Source organism: Gekko japonicus, unplaced genomic scaffold, assembly GCF_001447785.1.
Source record: "Gekko japonicus isolate JY-2015 unplaced genomic scaffold, Gekko_japonicus_V1.1 scaffold3933, whole genome shotgun sequence".
Taxonomy (NCBI): Eukaryota; Metazoa; Chordata; class Lepidosauria; order Squamata; family Gekkonidae; genus Gekko; species Gekko japonicus.
The window spans coordinates 4,933-23,373 of record NW_015162078.1 but is presented as its reverse complement, the minus strand read 5'-3'; the positions used below and the strand labels follow the sequence as shown (position 1 = coordinate 23,373).

The window sequence follows — 18,441 nt, the reverse complement described above, 5'->3', positions numbered from 1 at the left end:
CTGATCAAGGTTTATAAGATTATGCATGGGATAGAACAGGTCGAGAAAGAAGTACTTTTCTCCCTTTCTCACAATACAAGTACTCGTGGGCACTCCATGAAATTGCTGAGCAGTCGGGTTAGAACAGATAAAAGGAAGTACTTCTTCACCCAAAGAGTGATTAACACATGGAATTCACTGCCACAGGAGGCGGTGGCAGCTACAAGCATGAGTAGCTTCAAGAGGGAATTAGATAAGCATATGGAGCAGAGGTCCATCAGTGGCTCTTAGCCTCAAGGTACAGATAGGAACTCTCAGTCTGGGGTAAGGGATGCTTTGTATTCTTGGTGCTTGGCGGTGGGGGGCAACAGTGGGAGGGCTTGTAGTGTCCTGGCTCCACTGGTGGACTTCCTGATGGCACCTGGTATTTTGGCCACTGTGTGACAGAATGTTGGACTGGATGGGCCATTAGCCTGATCCAACATTAGTGTCTCTTATGTTAAGTTTAGAGTCATTGATGAGGACAACTTCCTCACTCCCCGCAATGACCCTTGTGTAGGCTTAATTTGATACACCACTCAACCCTGGAACCTTGTTTTTCAGTCCTGGGGCTTAAGACACGCAAACTTTAGGTGCCGTAGAGCATGCACCGAGTGCTTTTTCTTTACCTCTCAGCAATCTATTCTCAAGCAAAGTTTTCCACCCGTGCTTCATGATTAACCATGCACAAAGGAGTTAAAGATGGATTTCTCGAGGCCGCTAACTAAGTTAGTGGCTTAGGGGTTGGTTCTCTAATGGCTTCCTGTGTTCAGGCACAGGATTCGGCACACTTTGAACTTGGAGTTGTGTTAGCTGCGAAAGCTGCCTGCGAGCTTCTGTTTCAAAACACAAAAGGGGACATCCTATTCCCTTCCCTGCATTTTAAGGGAGGAACAATTAGCAGGGACATACTGTTTTATTGTGGTGGCGGCTACAAGCTTAGACAGCTTCAAGAGAGGATCGGATGAACATACGGAGCAGAGGTCCATCCGTGGCTATTAGCCACAAGGGATAGATGGAACACTATATCTGGGGCAGTGATGCTCTGTATTCTTGTTACTTGGGGGAGGGGGCAATGGTGTGAGGACTTCTGGAGTTCTGGCCTGACTGGTGGACCTGCTGATGGCACCTGGGTTTTGGCCACTGTGTGACACAGGGTGCATTCAGACGGCGTGCTGAGAGCGGTTTAAACTGGTCCGGTTCTGACGCGATTATTTCTACTCTGGACAATCGTGATCACACAGGAGCGTGTGTCGGGGGGGTGTTGTTTTTCCCCTCAGTTTGCGCATGGGCATAACTGTTCATCCGTGGATTGGAAAACTTTATCCTTGCGCATGTGCAGAGCCACTAGGGCAAATCACGGATTTCGCTTGACAGTTCCGCAGAGCACCGTGATATCACTGCTTTGACAGAAGACTTCCCTTTAAACTTTTTGCCCAAAACTGGCCTCTTTGGGATCTCGAACTCACAACTAGTGACTGTTTAAATGTTGGTTTTAAAAACACGGGAGCAGAGCTCCGCTTATGCGCATACCGCCAACGCACAAAAAAAAATGGCGTCCGAAAAGCAGAAGCCTCGAAGAACATAAGAGACGCCAATGTTGGATCAGGCCAAAGGCCCATCCAGTCCAACACTCTGTGTCACACAGTGGCCAGAAATACCAGTGCCATCAGGAGGTCCAGCAGTGGGGCCAGGACATTAGAAGCCCTCCCACTGTTGACCCCCCCCCCCCAAGCACCAAGATGACAGAGCATCACTTGCCCCAGAGCCCCTAGCTATACCTTGTGGCTAATAGCCACTGATGGACCTCTGCTCCATATGCTTATCTAATTCCCTTTTGAAGCCGTCCATGCTTGTAGCTGCCACCACTTCCTGTGGCAGTGAATTCCAAGTGTTAATCCCTCTTTGGGTGAAGAAGTACTTCCTTTTATCCGTTCTAACCCGACCGCTCAGCAATTCCATGGAGTGCCCACGAGTTCTTGTATTGTGAGAAAGGGAGAAAAGTACCTCTTTCTCTACCTGCTCTTTCCCATGCATAATCTTATAAACCTCAATCATGTCACCCCTCAGTCGGCTTTAAATGGGAGAGCTGAGAAAACACCACTTTGGGACCTGGTAACAAAATACTCCAGGTTAAAGGGGTTTTGAGCTGGAAACCAACGGCTGGGGACAGGAGGCAGATGTTGACTGTGTGATCGTGCATATAAAATCTGTGGCTGAACTGTCACGACACCAGATCAAACGGCACATCTGAACGCACCCACAGAGTGTTGCGCTGGATAGGCCACTGGCCTGATCCAACATGGCTTCTCTTGTGTTCTTATGACTGAAAAAAACAAGTATTCATTTGCTGTCAAGTTCCCCCCACACACACACCGGGGGTGTGGTGGGGGGCGTGTGCATACACATGAAAGCTCATACCTTGAATAAACCTTTGTTGGTCTTCAGGGTGCCCCTGGTCTCTAAAGTTGTTCTACACACCAGGGTCTGTTAGGTTGTCCCTTAGAGGGGTGGCCGGTGGGAGGAAATGAGTTGTCGCAGGAAGGGGCTTAGTTAGGGTTGCCAGCTATGGCTTGGGAAATACCTGGAGATTTTGGGGCTGGAGCCTGAAGAGGGTGGGGTTTGGGGAGGGGATCTTCCAAAGTGGGCATTTTCCCCAGGTGAACTGATCTCTGTAGCCTGGAGATCAGTTGGAATCCCAGAAGATCTCCAGCCACCGCCTGGAGGTTGGCAACCTTACCCTTGGTAGCACAGCCCGAGTTCCAGAAGGGCTCAACTTTCTTACTCCTCTTTCTCCTCCATCCTGCCCAGCCAGCGTTCCGTGTGCTGCCGGTGCTACCGAGAAGGCCTGCCGGAACAGACCTCCCCGGGTGAGGCGCACATCTTCCTTGGACACCGTCCTCGGGTCGTACCTCCTCGGTCAGTGGCCTCGGGATGCGGAAGGAGCGGCTTTATCACCTATGAGCGACAAATCGACACAGGTACTAGAGCTGCCCTTTTTAAAAAGGGGTCTGGAGGGGTTGCGGGCAGTGCTCCCTCTGAGCTGTGGAGTCTTGTGAGCAAAAATTCTACTCTGTGAGCTACGGGCATTAAAGTTGTGAGCGAGCGTTTTGGCTGCTGCATCAATTAGTTTGCCCCGGGGCCATCCTTCCTGAGCTATGATTAAAACATGTGTGAGCCGGAGGCTAAAAAACTGTGAGCTAGCTCACACTAACTCAGCTCAGAGGGGACACTGGCTGTGGGGGACCAGGGTGGGGTCTCCTGGAGCAGTGATGTGACGGTTGCTGGAGAAGGGAAGTTCTGTGTCGTGTGAGGGCCTCTCTCTGTACTTATTTGGACTTGTGTCCCCTGAGAAGGTTAAAGCGTAACCGTCTGTTCTTATGAAAAATTCTTGGTTTAATTCGCCAAACATTTAAAGGACGTCAGTTTTTAAATCATCAGTCTTCCATTCTTGGTTCTACTTGTTTGTCTTAATGTGGATTCCTTGAAATTGCCCCCCATCTCCATCAGGATCTTCCATTGGGTTGCCCTGCCCTGGATAGCCCAGGCGAGCCCGATCTCGTCAGATCTCGGAAGCTAAGCAGGGTCGACTCTGGCAAGTACTGGGATGGGAGACCTCCAAGGAATACCAGCGGCCGGGAGGCAGGGGCAGGCTTTACTCAGCCACCTCTCTGAATATCCTCCAGGGCTCCAGTAGGGGTCAGTCTCTATGGGTTGCCATGACTTCCAGGTGTACACACACTCACACACACATGCACATATGAAAGAAAGAAAAAAGGTCTCCCGTTTCAGTGCAAGGACCTTGCAAAGACTGCACAAGGATCGCTGATCCTTCCCGGGTTTCCCCTTCTCCTGGCGGTCCTCTCCAGCCCCAGGAAGCCAAGTCCTTTCTTCCTTTTCTGTCAGCTCATGCAAGACATAAGAACATAAGAGATGCCAATGTTGGATCAGGCCAAAGGCCCATCCAGTCCAACACTCTGTATCACACAGTGGCCAGAAATATCAGTGCCATCAGGAGGTCCACCAGTGGGGCCAGCTGGGAGGCATGGGACATGGGAGGCAGCTGTTTTACCCTCCCCTTCCCCCCCAGAGCAGCCTCCCAGTCCTCGTGGCTTTTACTCTGTGCAGGTCCCACAGCCCTGGGGACTGACTTTCTCAGGGTTGGAAAGGACCACTGGGAGAAGGAGAGAGCTGGGAAGATCAGCGCTTGTCAATGCCTTCCACTGAGGGATCATGGGATCGAACCCTTTCTTCCCAGTGACGACTATTCAAGTATAGGTAAGACAGCCTGCATACTGTCTCCCTGCTGCTGTGTGGTGCAGCCCCGTAGCCAGAAATCTTTGGCTGGTGGGGCAGGGCCCAAGGCTCTGGACCCAGGGGAGCAGGGCACTTTATTAGATTACTCAACAGCATGCGGGGTGGGGGAACTGGGATAGGAGAGAGAGAGAGAGAAGGCATGCCTACTCTTTCTCTCTTTCCTCCCTAGCCCCCCCCCCCAACCCCAGCAGCCAGGAGGCTGGGAAAGGAAAAGCCACCCTGCTGCTTCTGGTCAGTTTCACTCTCCTCCCAACTGTGAAGTTTAACAGCTGGAGTGAAACTGGCCAGAAGCGGCAGGGCGGCTTTCCTTTTCCTTCCCCAGCCTCCCTGTCACTGCAGGGGTCAGGTGCACCAGGGGTGTGGGGGGGGGGGTCTGGCATACTCCCAGGGTGGGGCAGGGTTCATCCGTGGTGGTGCTCTGCCCCCAAATGCCCCGCCGTGGCTATGGGCCTGGTGTGGTACAGCCCTCACAACTTGGCATCTGGGGCAGAATCAGGTGTCTTAAGGAGCTCTGTCTTCATTTTGCTTAAAAGAAAGAAAGAAAAGAAAGTCCACACTCCATATGGTTACAGACATGGGTTCGGTACCCTGCCTGCTGAGATCCTGGCAGACGAGGGGTATGCATAGGGAAGTCCCGCTCCCGTTACAGAAAAATAGACAACTGCTTAAAGACATACACGTCCTCCACAATGACCGCCTTCATTCTTTGGTCTGCTGTGTGTTCGGCTTGGGCTCTTGGGACTAGCAGGTGGCAGGATGGCTCACCCTTTGCCAGTCCTGCAGCCTGGTGGCTGAATCCAGCCCCTTTCTCTTAATGACCATTGCTGGCAAGGAGAAGAAGAAGAAGAAGAAGAAATTGGATTTACACCCCACCCTTCACTACCCAAAGGAGTCTCAGAGCGGCTTACAAACTTCTTTCCCTTCCCCACAACAGACACCCTGCGAGGTAGGTGGGGCTGAGAGAGCTCTGACAGAAACTGCTCTTTTCCAGAACAGCTCTTGTCAGAACTATGGCTTGCCCAAGGTCATCCAGCAGCTGCAAGTGGAGAGGTGGGGGATCAAACCCGGTTCTCCCAGATTAGAGTCTGCGCACTTAACCACTACACCAAACTGACTCACTATGTATGTATTTGACCATCTCATTTGGGGGCCCCCAACCTTTTTGAACCCCTCAGGCACCTTTGGAATTCTGGACACTGTCCAGTGGGCACAGCCACAAAAAGGCTGCCACAAAATGGCTACCACGGGAGGCGGGACCAGTCACAAACTGGCCGCCACAGCTGACCTTCAGTCACACAATGAAGATCCTTGTGCTGTGCTAGCCGCTGCTGCCAAAGCAATGTGTTTAAAACTGCATAGCCAATCAAATCTCCAGTGGCCAATCAGAAGCCTTCCTGGGACAAAGCCCCACCTGGCCTCGCCCATTTTCTAAAAATACTTTGCAGGCATCAGGGAAGTTGTTGGCAGCCGCCATAGCACTCACGGGCATCACGTTGGGGACCTCTTTTCTAGCTGGTTATGTCCTTGGGGCTCAGGGCAGGTAATAGTAATGTTGAAATATCCTATTACTGTGCCGAACACCTGTCCTGATTCTTTGTCGTGCCATCAGTGTGTGCGTAGGGCAGTGATGGCGAACCTTTTAGAGACCGAGTGCCCAAACTGCGACCCAAAACCCACTTATTTATTGCAAAGTGCCAACATGGCAATTTAACCTGAACACTGAGGTTTTACTTGAGAAAAAACCACTCCTACATTAACTTAAGATGATCCAAACAAAGTAAGGAAAGCAATCCCAAATGCTTTCATTTACTTAAAATTATTTGGCAGAGAATTCGACACTTTAATGATGGTCTGGGCCTGGCTGGGGCGATGGCACGCATGCCCACAGAGAGGGCTCTGAGTGGCACCTCTGGCACCCGTGCCATAGGTTCGCCACCACTGGCGTAGGGGGTGATTTAAAGAAAAGCATAAGTGGAAGGCGGGTTCTGTCTCTGTCTACATTGACGCCAAAGTGCAGATGACTCAATATAAAGGAATAAATAGTAAACAGGTACAGACTCAGATCAAACATAATGCAAAACCGGGTTGTTGTTCTTTTAAAACCGTGTAGCTAGTTTGTAAAACTAGGATTGGGCTCGCAGAAGATGACTCAAATCCTGGCTTGCCTCAGCGAGTGCTGGCTTCATTGCCTTTGCCCTGGTCGGTTGTCTCTAGCCGGAGGATGTGTGAGGGCGGTGCTGGGGGACAAGCCAAGACATCAGCATTCGTACGTCAACACAAAGCCCCAGTCAAGACTCTTTTTTGGCCATCAAGTCACAACTCACTTATGGCAACCCCAGTTGGGCTTTCAAGGCAAGAGACATTCAGAGGTGGTTTGCCGTCGCCTGCCTCCAAATAGCAACCCTGGCATTCCTTGGAGGTCTCCCATCCAAATACTGACCAGGGCTGACCCTGCTCAGCTTCCAAGATCTTACAAGATCAGGCTACCCAGGTGAAGTCAGTTGAGGCCACCTGTGGTTAATGTCATTTCTTGTTTTCAGGTCCTGGTTTAGCGTACCCTAACTAGCCATAGTTAGCGGAGTAGCCTGTGATTGAACAATCACATATCATAGTTAATTTGAATTAAATCACGGCTTTGCATTATGTCTGAACTGAGCCATACTGTAAGTGTGTGTGTGTGTGGGGGGGAGTCTTTGAAGAATGAAACCACAAAATGAGAGCAGCGCCCCTTACAGCGAAGGAAAAAAACAGAGGCATTTAAGGCGACCATAAGCAATCTGTGTGTACACAGGAGATCTGCTGTGCTGCATATGGGGAAGTGGCTGCATTATCGCAAGCTGGTGAAACCCCAAACCCTTTCCCTGCAGGGATCCCCTCAGAGAAGCATCCTGTGCCATTTAGCCATTGGGGCAACAGTTTTCTGGATCTGAGCCAATCAAATTACACACCGAAAAGAAGCTGTATAGGACATGATTTTTCTCTAGGGCAGCTTGGCCAGGGATCCTGGAGGTTTTTTTGTCATCTTCTGGGTGTGGAACAGCGGTCACTGCGGGTGTGGAGGGGGAGATATTTGTGAATTCCCTGCATTGTGCAGAGGGGTTGGACTAGATGACCCTGGAGGTCCCTTCCAACTCTATGATTCCATGAGTCTACGATTCTATGACTTGTAGCTCTTTGCTGCTATCTTATAAAGCCAAATGTGGTTTTTTTTTCCTTGCTGTGGGGGGGGGGAGAAGTTTAGGTTTTTGGACTTCTCTTAAATCATACTTGCGTAAAACTCCTGTGTCAGTTTCAGTCTGTAAGCTCAGTGCAGTTTTTTGCATCTCTTGGCGCGCGCACACACCCCCACGCACACAAGAATGCCCCCATGTTATCAAGCTCTGGTCTCTTTTGTCTGTCGCTTTCTAGGGAAGGCCTTTCCCTATTGTGCTGCTGCTGGGTTGAGGCAGCACTTAACTTTCCTTGGCTTCAGCGCCGAGGCAGCTGGCCTTCGGCGCTCTCCTTCTGGAATGGGCTCGGCGCTGGAGACTTTTTCAGCTCCGCTCGCAGCTCCGGGCCAAAACCCTTATATAACATGAATGGGCGGCATGCCATGCGCTGCTTTTAAAATGAGGGCTTTGCTTTGGAAGAGGCTGTTCAGCACGAGGCGTCTGTATGCTCCCGGATGGAGTGGGAAGCCTCCAGCCCTCGAGGAACTCTTAGCAACCTGTAAATATTTACGTAGTGCGAGGAATGGTTCTTCCAAGGCACAAAGAACTCTACTAGCCACTCAGCCAGGGCACCAGTTCAGTAGTCTGTTTTCCTCTTCCATAAAACTTTTTTCTTTCTTTCTTTCTTTTTTCTTTTACAATAGGTATAATGAAACTAGGGTTGCGCAAACAGCTGGCATACTGGCAGAGATGGACTTCAGTGGCTCTTCGCAGGATTCAGCATTTTTATCAGTAAAAACGCCCAGAGCGGCTTCCCAGCCAGAGAGATGCTCTCTGGGCTGTTAATGTAAAGCAACCAAGAGGACTACCGATCTTGAAAGCTAGCATAGGCCCAGACAGAGGTCATTTCGGGCGGGGGAACGCAGTTCCCCCGGGTGAGGTACGGGGGGCGGGGCACATGATGAAGCCCCGTCCCCTGCTTCCGGCCGCCCCGCTTCCGGCCCTCATTCAGCCAGGAGGAGGCAGGAGAAGAGGGAGGGTAAGTTACTTCCTCCCCGCCTCTCCCTACCCCTGCCTGCCTGGGGCCAGGGAGGGCCTTGGCGGGGCTTCCTCGCACTCCCGCTGGCCTTGCAGGTCCACCGCTGTGCCCCTCATGGGGCTCGGCAGTGGAGCTGCAAGGCCGGCAGCGGCGGCCGGGACCGTTGGGGGCGGGGTGTGTGGCCTTATGACACACTTCCGGTGATGTCAGGGGGTGTGGCCTTATGACACACTTCCGGTGATGTCAGGGAGTGCGGCATATGCTAATGAGTTAAGCTAATGAGTTATGCTAATGAGTTCCCCTAGCTCTTTTTCTACAAAACGACCCCTGGGGCCAGACAGTGTAAACTCCAGCACTGAAACGGCAATGCAAGCGAAATTGAATAGGGCCAGTCTTGGAGAAGGCTGGTGTGGCGTAGTGGATAGAGTGTCGGGCTAGGATCCTGAGAGATGCAGATTCAGTTCCCTTCTTTGACAGTGGAGGCTGCCTGGGTGACCTTGGGCCCCTCCAGCACCCCGGCCTCCCTGGGGGGGGGGGGGGTGATGAGAAAATGGAGGCAAGGAGAACGAATGTTCTAAGCCACTTGGAGTCCCAGCTGGAGAGAAAAGCAAGATAGAGAGAAGAAGAGAAGAGATTGGATTTATATCACACCCTTCACTCCTTGAAAGGTAGTGAATCTCCTTTCCCTTCCCCTCCCCCACAGCAGACATCCTGTGAGGTAGGTGGGGCTGAGAGAGCTCTTTGGAGGACAGCTCTGGGAGAACTTGTGACTGACCCAAGGTCATTCCAGCAGCTGTATGTAGAGGAGTGGGAAATCAAATCCAATTCTCCCAGATCAGAGTCCACGCTCCTAACCACTACACCAAGCTGGCTCTCAAAGAAATAATGCATCATCCTTAAAAAGTGTGTGGGGGGAACGGTTAACTGAGAATTTACAGTCTTTCTAGACCACTCCTCTCCGCAAGTGCAGGCTCAAAGTGGTTTTCTTTCTGTCAACAGTGAACAGCAGCTTTAATGTACTTGTGCGGTGTTCTTGTTTTAACCTTCTGGAGCTGCACAGTCGTCCCTGGGGGGGAATCCTTGAGCTACGGCACAATCAGTGAAAGACTGGGGCTCTTCCCATTCAGAGTTTGGGTTCATGTTCACGAATGCTTCAGGGCTGTACCGCTTCAGACTGTAGCTATGGTAACTGAATGTTTGCCCTTTTTTTTAAATCCCTGCACATAGAAAGCTATTGTATCAGGGTAAAAGGAGCTGGGACCGAAGCTTCTGGCTTGCTACCTTTCTCTGTGCAGGGAACCATCCCCCCCCCCCCTTGTTGCAGGGAGGCGTATCCAACCACACTAGGCCCAGTTGCAGTTTGAAGTGGGGTCACTCAGAGTTGCTCCCTCGAGTCCTCACTGGGGTGATGGAACCCCGTAGCTTAGCTGTATTTTGGGGAATCGGCTCAGGTTGGGCTATGCCGATCTGTATTCAAGGTCCTGGTTTGTGTGGCCTTTGCATAGGTTCCCCTGTACAACCCAACCTTTTATTCTCCCAACAACCCTTTCAGGGCAGGCTGGGCCATGTGACGTGGCCATGTGACATAGCCGTATTCTCCGGGTCAGCCGGGGAAGATGTGAACCCCAAGACAAACCAAAAAGACCTCTCTGCCTTGCAGAAGCGCCTTCCCTCCCGCCGCCTCCTCTAGCCCGACGAGAGAGATAAGTATCGACAGGCGCATCTCAGACCTGCTGCATTTGCATTTGCAGGCCCTGCAGACAGGATTTCACAGACTTGAGGCACACCTCCCCTGCAGAAGATCTGACCTTTTGTGGCTTCCAGCTCGTTGCTTCTCAAAGCACTTTCCTCCCCCTTCTTGACTGCTCAGAGGAAGCTGTTTGACCACCGTTGGCATAACATATTTAGAAACTTCCTTCCACATCAGCAGACTTGGCCCAGAAGGCGGGGTGCTTGGCGTTGGGGTGGAGGGAGGCTCCCGATGGCAGCATGAGCTCTTGCGAGCAGATTCCTCCGAACACCAGAACAGATCTTGCGCATGTGCTTTGATTGTGCCTGGAGGGAACCTGCGGGTAACCGTCTTCCAGTAGCGTCAGAGAAGCATGAGATCTGCTGGCTGATCCATCGCTGCTGGGAGTCCTAGGGATGCCATCGTCCAGGTGGGATTTGGGGACCCCCTGGAATTACAGCTCATCTCCAGACTACGGAGATCCATTCCCTGGGAGAAAATGGCTGCTTTGCAGGATGCACTGTACGGCACTCTGTATCCCCCCTGAGGTCCCTGTCCTTCCCAGGCTCCAACCCCAAATCTCCAGGAGTTTGCCAACCTGGTTTCGGCAACCCTACGCCCCCATCGCCCACTGGTGGCCAGGAGGGACCTGGCAACTGTAGCTGGAACACATTGCTGGCCTGGCTGTTCCTTCCCACATGAGACTGAAATCCTGAAGGGCAAGGCTTGGAAGGGGGGGAGAACCCTGCTTCGATTCCATCTGTCAAAGGGCCTAACTGAGGCCTGCACACCATATGGCAGAGAACGTGGTGGTACCAGAGGTGGTAGAACAGGGATTTCAGCCACCAGTGTTCCTTTACATGGAGACTTTTATGCGAAACAGTAAATGGGAAAACTGCCGCAATGAAGAGAAAGGCCTAGACCCCTCTTCTTTTGCTTTTCTGGGCCGGGTTTTCTGTTTGGAGGTAACTTTTTGCACAGGGGAAGGATTCTTCCAGGGAGTGGTCCATTCAGCTGCCTGTGTAAATCTGAGCCTAAAGGAGTACCTAATCATGCACCCATTTGTGCCATTTGGCAAGAGATGAATTGCACCGAGTGAGAATTATGTGCCATGCGGTGAGAGTTGACTTTTAAAAAACAGACACAAACACCCCAATTCCGTTCACTTTTTTAAAGGCACCTGGTCCAAATGAGTGGGGAGGGGTACAGATTGGATTGACTTGACTTGAACATCAGCATAGGATCTGGGAGGCCCAGGATCGATTCCCTCACTTTGCCATGGAAGCTTGCTGGGAGACCTTGGGCCAGTCACAGACTCTTGGCCTAACCGACCTCATAGGGTTGTTGTGAGGATAAGAATGGAGTAGAGGAGAACTACGTAAGCCGGTTTGGGGATCCCACTGGGGATAAAGGCTGGGTATAAATGAAGCAAAATAAGTAAATAGTTTTGGGTGCAGCTGACAGCAGCCAGTGTGTAGAACATAAGAAGAGCCCTGCTGGATAGTCCAGCATCCTGTCTCACACAGTGGAAAGCCAGTTCCTCTGGAGGGCCAACAACGGGGCATAGAGGCTAAGGCCTTCCCTTATAAGAACATAAGGAGAGCCCTGCTGGATCAGACCAGTGGTCCATCTAGTCCAGCATCTTGTCTCACACACTGGCCAACCAGTCCCTCTGAAGGGCCAACAACAGGGCATGGAGGCTGAAAACGTCCCTTGATGTTGCCTCATGGTCTCTGCAAGTGTGACAGAAGTGCCTGGAAGGCCAAAGAATATGTGTTGGCTGCTCTGTAGGGTTTCCACTGTTGCGTTTAATGCAAATGGAAACAGTGGGACAAGCAGCACAGGCTTCTGGACTCCATACTACAGTGGCATCGTGCGAGTTTTCAGACAGGAGCCAACTCAGCAGATTTTTTTTTAAACTGCTCAGAGCAGGGCAGGAAGCTCCCCCCCCCCCTCATGCCCATGCGATATGGCGGTTTGATGGTGCCTCGTAGGCAGAGCTGCCACTGCAGCAGCTCATTGGAGCCACTGCGGCTGGGCGGTGTAAGAAATGTGGTCGCCACTGTCTTGGAAACACCTCACTAGGCAGTGATGCCTTTCCACCCACTGTTAATTTGTGAGCACCCATGTCTTCCGCAAGGGACCTTTGGCTGTTCTGCGGTTCTGAAAGTTCAGACTGTCCCTCCTACAAGCTGGCTCTTGTTACTCACGAAGATTTATCAGTGGTGAACATCAGCCCTTGGATTTGGGGGGTTTTGCAGCCACTCAGGGTTGTGGCATCCTGTGTTGCCACCACAGGATGATTCAGCTAAGGTGGGCACAGAGCAGGGGTCACTGAGGGAGGAAGATGGAGGAGGAGGAGATTGGATTTATACCCCGCACTTCACTCAGAGTCTCAGAGCAGTTTACAAACTCCTTTCCCTTCCCCTCCCCACAACAGACACCCTGTGAGGTAGGTGGGGCTGAGAGAGCTCTTTCCAGAAGTGTCCTTGAGATAACAGCTCCGACAGAACTATGGCTTGCCCAAGGTCACCCAGCAGCTGCGAGTGGAGGAGCAGGGAATCAAACCCAGTTCTCCCAGATTAGAGTCCGCACACTTAACAACTACACCAGCCTGGCTGGAGGAGGTAGCTGTGAATTTTCCTGTATCGTGCAGGGGGACTAGATGACCCTTGGGATCCCTTCCAGCTTTATGTTTCTACTAGGAATAAGGTCCATTGTGGAAATAAATACGAGTTCTAGAAAGAGGCTCTGGGCAGGTGCCCCGGCCTTGGGCACTCAGTGTCAATTTGCTGTGGCGACCTCAGCAGGGTATGACACTGAGTCCACCATTTTCTCTAGAGGAACTAATCTCTGCTACCTGAAGAACAGTTGTAATTTTGAGTGATCTCCAGCCCTCACCTGGAGATTGGCAACAATGGTTCCCCAGGAGGGAAGGGCTGGTTTGGAGGGTGGAGTCTATGGCATTGTATCTGTCTGAGGTCTCACCCGTCCTCAAACCCCACCCTTTCCAGGCTCCACCCTTTAAATCTCCAGGAATTTTCCAACCTGGAGTTGGCAACCCTATCTCCTTCCCAGCCAACCATCAACCTACCTTTATCTGTCCCTCTCACTCCCCCCTCCCTCCTGGAGAGCAGTTGTAATTCTGAATAATTTCCAGCCCCCACCTGGAGATTGGCAGCAATGGTTCTCCAGAAGGGACTGGTTGGTTTGGAGGGTGGAGTCTATGGCATTGTACTTGTCTGAGGTCCCACCCCTCCTGAAACCTCACCCTCTCCAGGCTTCATCCCTCAAATATCCAGGAATTTCCCACCTGGAGTTGGCAACCCTATCTCCTTCCCAGCCAGTCATCAACCTATCTTTCCCCCCCCTCACTCTTCAGCTTTCCACCCCCCTGCAGCCTGTACTGTGCTCTGAAGCCCTAACTGCTACGTCACATTGGCTGTCATCCAGGGGCCATCTCAGCAGGATATAAGGACACAGAGTCCACCATTTTCTCCAGGGGAACTTATCTCTGCCATCTGGAAAGCAGTTGTAATTCTGAGTGATCTTCAGCCCTCACCTGGAGATTGGCAACAATGGTTTCCCCCAACAGGTACTAAGGGGAAATGTATTTTACCTCAGAACACATTTTACCTCAGAACAGCAACAGAATGTTAGAGGCAAAGGCCAATGAGGCCGCATATGCAAACGACCTCTGTGTTCCAAGCCAAAGGCCAATCAGGCCACATATGCAAATGACCTCTGTGTTCTGACTGGCTATGCGGGGGGGGGGAAGGAACAGCAAACTGTATAGAATGTTGGAGGTAGGACTCAGGCAACGCAGCCAGTGGATAGGGAGACCCTCTGAGTGACAGGTCAGAGAGCCAACTGATTTGGGAGCGTGTTGGAATGTTCAGGGGAGTCCATGACCAAAACAGAATTATATATAAGGAGTTAAATATAAGGAGAGATGCTTTTAACAACAGCTGCCAGTTCTCTATCCACCCCCCCCCCTTTTATTTGCAAGCCTCTCTAGGGAGGCTGGTTTTCTCTTTAGAAAAGTCTCTTACGCTGCCATTATAGCTTGCACAATGGAAACTTGGGGTGAAAATGGTACAGGCTCCAGACTATCTTTGGTAATAGTGAACAGGTGACCTGGGTAGAGTTGGAAGATATGTGTGAAGATCTTGACTTTGTCTGCACCGGCACTGGTCAATCAGCGCTGATATTTGGACCATATTTATGTGCAGTTTTGTGGGTTAAGTACAAAGTGGAGCAGAAGTCTTGCCTTTTGGGGTGGGGGGCTGTCTGTAAAATAGTACTCTGTAATGCTGTATGCACAGTGTATGAGTAGGGTTATCAAGTCCCCTTGGCCACCAGCAGGAGATGGGGGTGTATGAGTGCCAGCTCCAAGTTGGGAAACTCCTGGAGATTTGGAGGGACAGAGCCTGGGGAGGCCAGGGACCTCAGTGGGGTACAATGCCCATAGAGTTCATCCTCCAAAGCATCCATTTTTTCCAGGGGAACTGATCTCTCTAGTCCAGAGATGACCTGTAATTCCAGAAGATCCCCAGGTCCCACCTGGAGGCTGGCATCCCTATATGTGAGAGGTTTGAGAGCCAGCTTGGTGTTGTAGTTAAGAGTGGTATGACTCTAATCTGGAGAACTGGGTTTGATTCCCCACTCCACATGAAGCCTGCTGGGTGACCCTGGGCTGGTCACAGTTCTCTCAGAACTCTTTCAGCCCCACCTACCATACAGGGTATGGAGCTGCGGTGGCTCAAGTGGTTAAGATGTTGAACTGCAGGCTGTGGAAGGTCAGTAGTTCAGCAGTTCGAGACCCGAGTGTGCCGCATGACGGAGTAAGCTCCCGTCTCTAGTTCCAGCTCCTGCCAACCTAGCAGTTCGAAAGCAAGAAATTGCAAGTAGATAAATAGGTGCCACTTCAGTGGGAAGGTAACAGCATTCCGTGCGCCTTGGTGTTTAGTCATGCCGGCCACATGACCATGTAAATGTCTTCGGACAGCGCTGGCTCTTCAACTTTGAAACGGAGATGAGCACCGCAACCCTAGAGTCGGATTCAACTGGCTTTCGAGCAAGGGAACTTACCACACGGGGTGTATGTTGTGGGGAAAGGAAGGGAAGGCGATTGTAAGCCACTCCGAGAATCCTCCGGGTAGTGAAGAGCAAGGTATAAAACCCAACTCTCTTTCTTTGTGAGTGGTGGGTCTGGCAAGCTACTTGCCTGCGAGGAGTCGCGCTGTGCATTCTTGCTTACTCACACCTCCTTTGGGAAAGCTTCTGCAGCCTTACTTGTCACACTGGGGTCCGTCCACGCACAAGTTGGCTGCTTCTGCACAGGGAGCCACTGGAAGTTTGCAAAGATGTATGGGCCTGTTGAGTTGTGCTCGTGTCTCTTGCTTTGTGCAACAGCCCTGGGAGACATGCATGGCTTTAATCTTTGATGGTCCCTAAGAATTTGTGAGAATCCCCCCAGAGGTCATCTTAAGGCTTCTGTGGCTAAGCCCTGGCTGTCTTGGGTGCCATCTAGAGCAGAGTGATACCCTTCGAAGGGTTGGAAGTGGAGGACTATACTCTGTCTCCTGCCTCAAGACTTCAGAGACGGCACCATAGACTTGGATAGATAGAGAGGTCAGGACACGCAGAGCATCCTTTCCTTCCTGCTGTCCAAAAGTCATTTAGTAGAAAAAGAGGTGCGGGAGCTCATTAGCATAACTTATTAGCAGACAATTTGCATATGCCGCACCCCCTGACGTCACTGGAAGTGTGTCAGAAGGCAACACCCACCGCTCAGGCTCCACTGGACTGTTTTGGATTGCTAGCTATTGGGGGGGGGAACACGCAGATCTGCCCTCACAGAGGAGGGAGAGCTTGTACCTGAAGGTGGATTGGGGGGGGGCTTTGCAACTTACCTGGCTGCTTCTTGCTCCTCCTGGCCCGACTGAGGGCTGCTGGGAGCAGGGGGCGGAGCTTGTTGCATGTACCCACCCACTGAGCTCCTTACTGCCAGAGCTCCACTCCTGTGCGCTCCTGCAGGAAATGACCCCTATGTTCGTTGCATCGATGACATTGTCTAACCATCTCATCCTTTGCCATCCCCGTCTTCTTTGGCCTTCAATCTTTCCCAGCATCAGGGTCTTCTCTAGTGAGTGCTCCCTTCTCATTTGGTGGCCAAAGTATTTGAGCTTCATTTTCATTATCTGGCCTTCCAGGGAACAGTCAGGGTTGATTTCTTTTAGGATTGACTGATTTGATCTTTTTGCAGTCCAAGGGACTCTCAAGAGTCTTCTCCAGCACCATAGTTCAAAAGAATCTATTCTTCGGCGCTCGGCCTTCCTTATAGTCCAACTCTCGCAGCCATACATGACTACTGGGAATACCATTGCTTTGACCATGCGGACTTTTGTTGGCAGGGCGATGTCTCTACTTTTTATCATGCTGTTTAGGTTCGCCACCGCTTTCCTCCAAAGGAGCAGGCCTCTTTTAATTTCATGGCTGCTGTCACAGTCTCCTGTCTGTCTGATACTATCCTACATCAAATGCTGTTCTCAGGGACAAGCAGCCCTGGCCCCAGCCTGGTGGAACAAGCTACCAATTGAGATCAGGGCCCTGCGGGATCTGTTGCAAGATGGAGCTGTTCCGCCAGGCTTTTAGTTGAGGCGGCAGGCATCCAAATTCTTCCGTCTTCAGTCTTCCCTGCCGGGAACCCTGGCCTTGTGTCCAATGGCCAACATCGCCAGCACCACTCAGAAGAAGTACATCATAGCATCACTACCAAGGCAATGTGTTATGCTTGTTTTATTACCGTTCTTTTAGCTTTTAAATTTCTAATTTTGTAGTCTTTATGACATTCTGCTGTCTTATTGTCACATCTTATGTGCCCTGTAACCCATCCTGAGCCTGCTTGTGGGAAAGGAGGGTATAAATTGAAAAAAACAGATAAATAATAGTGAGGTCAGCACTTTCTCTCCGGTTGTGTCATTCCTTGTCTGTCTCCAGATTGTTACTTTTAGGGCAACATCCTCTTTCTTCTCCGAAGCTGCACACTTATTTTCTCTCTCTCTCTTTCTCTCTGATAGTGATGTAGCTAGGACCCTGTCTCTCCTCTTCACTATCAAGTATGTTAGTTCCTGAACAAAGTTTTATCTGCACTGTAATCAGGTTGTGTACCTTTGCTGTGCTAATCAGTCTGCCAACAATAAGTCTGACTGACCACAAATAGCCACCATGGTCTTTTTCTTGTGCAATTAGAAATTGCACTGGATCCAACCCACTGTAGTTTTCCTGCACAGGAACCACTTTTGTGTAGGCAAGCACGTACAATGTGCGTTTGCCGTCGTGTATGAAAAATGCACACGACTCCCTTCCACGCGTACACTGAGTGGACATTTAACGATTGGTCACAGTATCCCTGTAGAACATGACAGTCTGTACGTGTTGGACTTGTGTGTGTGTTCTCCCCCTACATGTCAATAAGCTTTTTATTTGGAGGGGAAGTTCTGTGAAAAGCAGCCCTTGGGATACTTTCTCCTTGGGGAGGGGGGGGGGATGCCTTCAGAACTAATTTTCATGGAAGAAATTGCACCACTGGGAAGTGGCCTTCTGTCTGTAAGGTCATGGGAATCTCAGACTGGCCAAGTTCTGATTTACTCCCCTCTCCTTTTTCAGACTCCTGTATCCTGGCACGAAGTGGAGGTGGGGAAGGCCACCCTTCATAAGCGTTCTGCCTCCTGGGGCAGCATGGGCCATCGCAGAGAGGTAAGAGAAGCCTCCTTGGCGGATCTCGCACGGCACAGTGGCACAAATGTCTTAAAGCTGTCATGGGGGTGCATGTTGCAGCGCTGACCGCATTCTGTGCACAAGAGACCCAAACTCAGCGCTCACCAGGGGATAACTCAAGCTGGCCGATGTTTTCACTGATAAGGAAAGCTTCCCGTCTGGGAGCTTTCCAGATGCAAGACGAGGTTCTGTGCGGAGGTGGCTGAGTCCTTTTCAAGGCCTCCACTGAAAAGACAGCGTGCAGCTGTTCTTTAAAAAAATAGTGTGTATGCAACAAAGCTAAAAACCTGACATCTGAAAGGAAGCAAGAGCAAAGCTCTCTGAGATAGATGTTTCTACCTGCCCACAAACTAAGGAGTTGTGGATGTTCTGAAACGGGGATCCTCGGCCTCCCCAAGACTGGATCC

At 51.1% G+C, this 18,441-nt stretch overlaps 1 long non-coding RNA gene across 1 annotated transcript in view; it reads left to right on the top strand.

The window, feature by feature from the left end:
* The first annotated feature begins 2,843 nt into the window (after nucleotides 1–2,843).
* Nucleotides 2,844–18,441, top strand: part of LOC107105640 — a 19,623-nt gene continuing 4,025 nt past the window's right edge. Inside the window, exons 1-2 of the long non-coding RNA XR_001482349.1 lie at nucleotides 2,844–2,999; nucleotides 17,924–18,013. This is a non-coding gene — a long non-coding RNA (uncharacterized LOC107105640). The remainder of the gene's footprint in view (nucleotides 3,000–17,923; nucleotides 18,014–18,441) is intronic.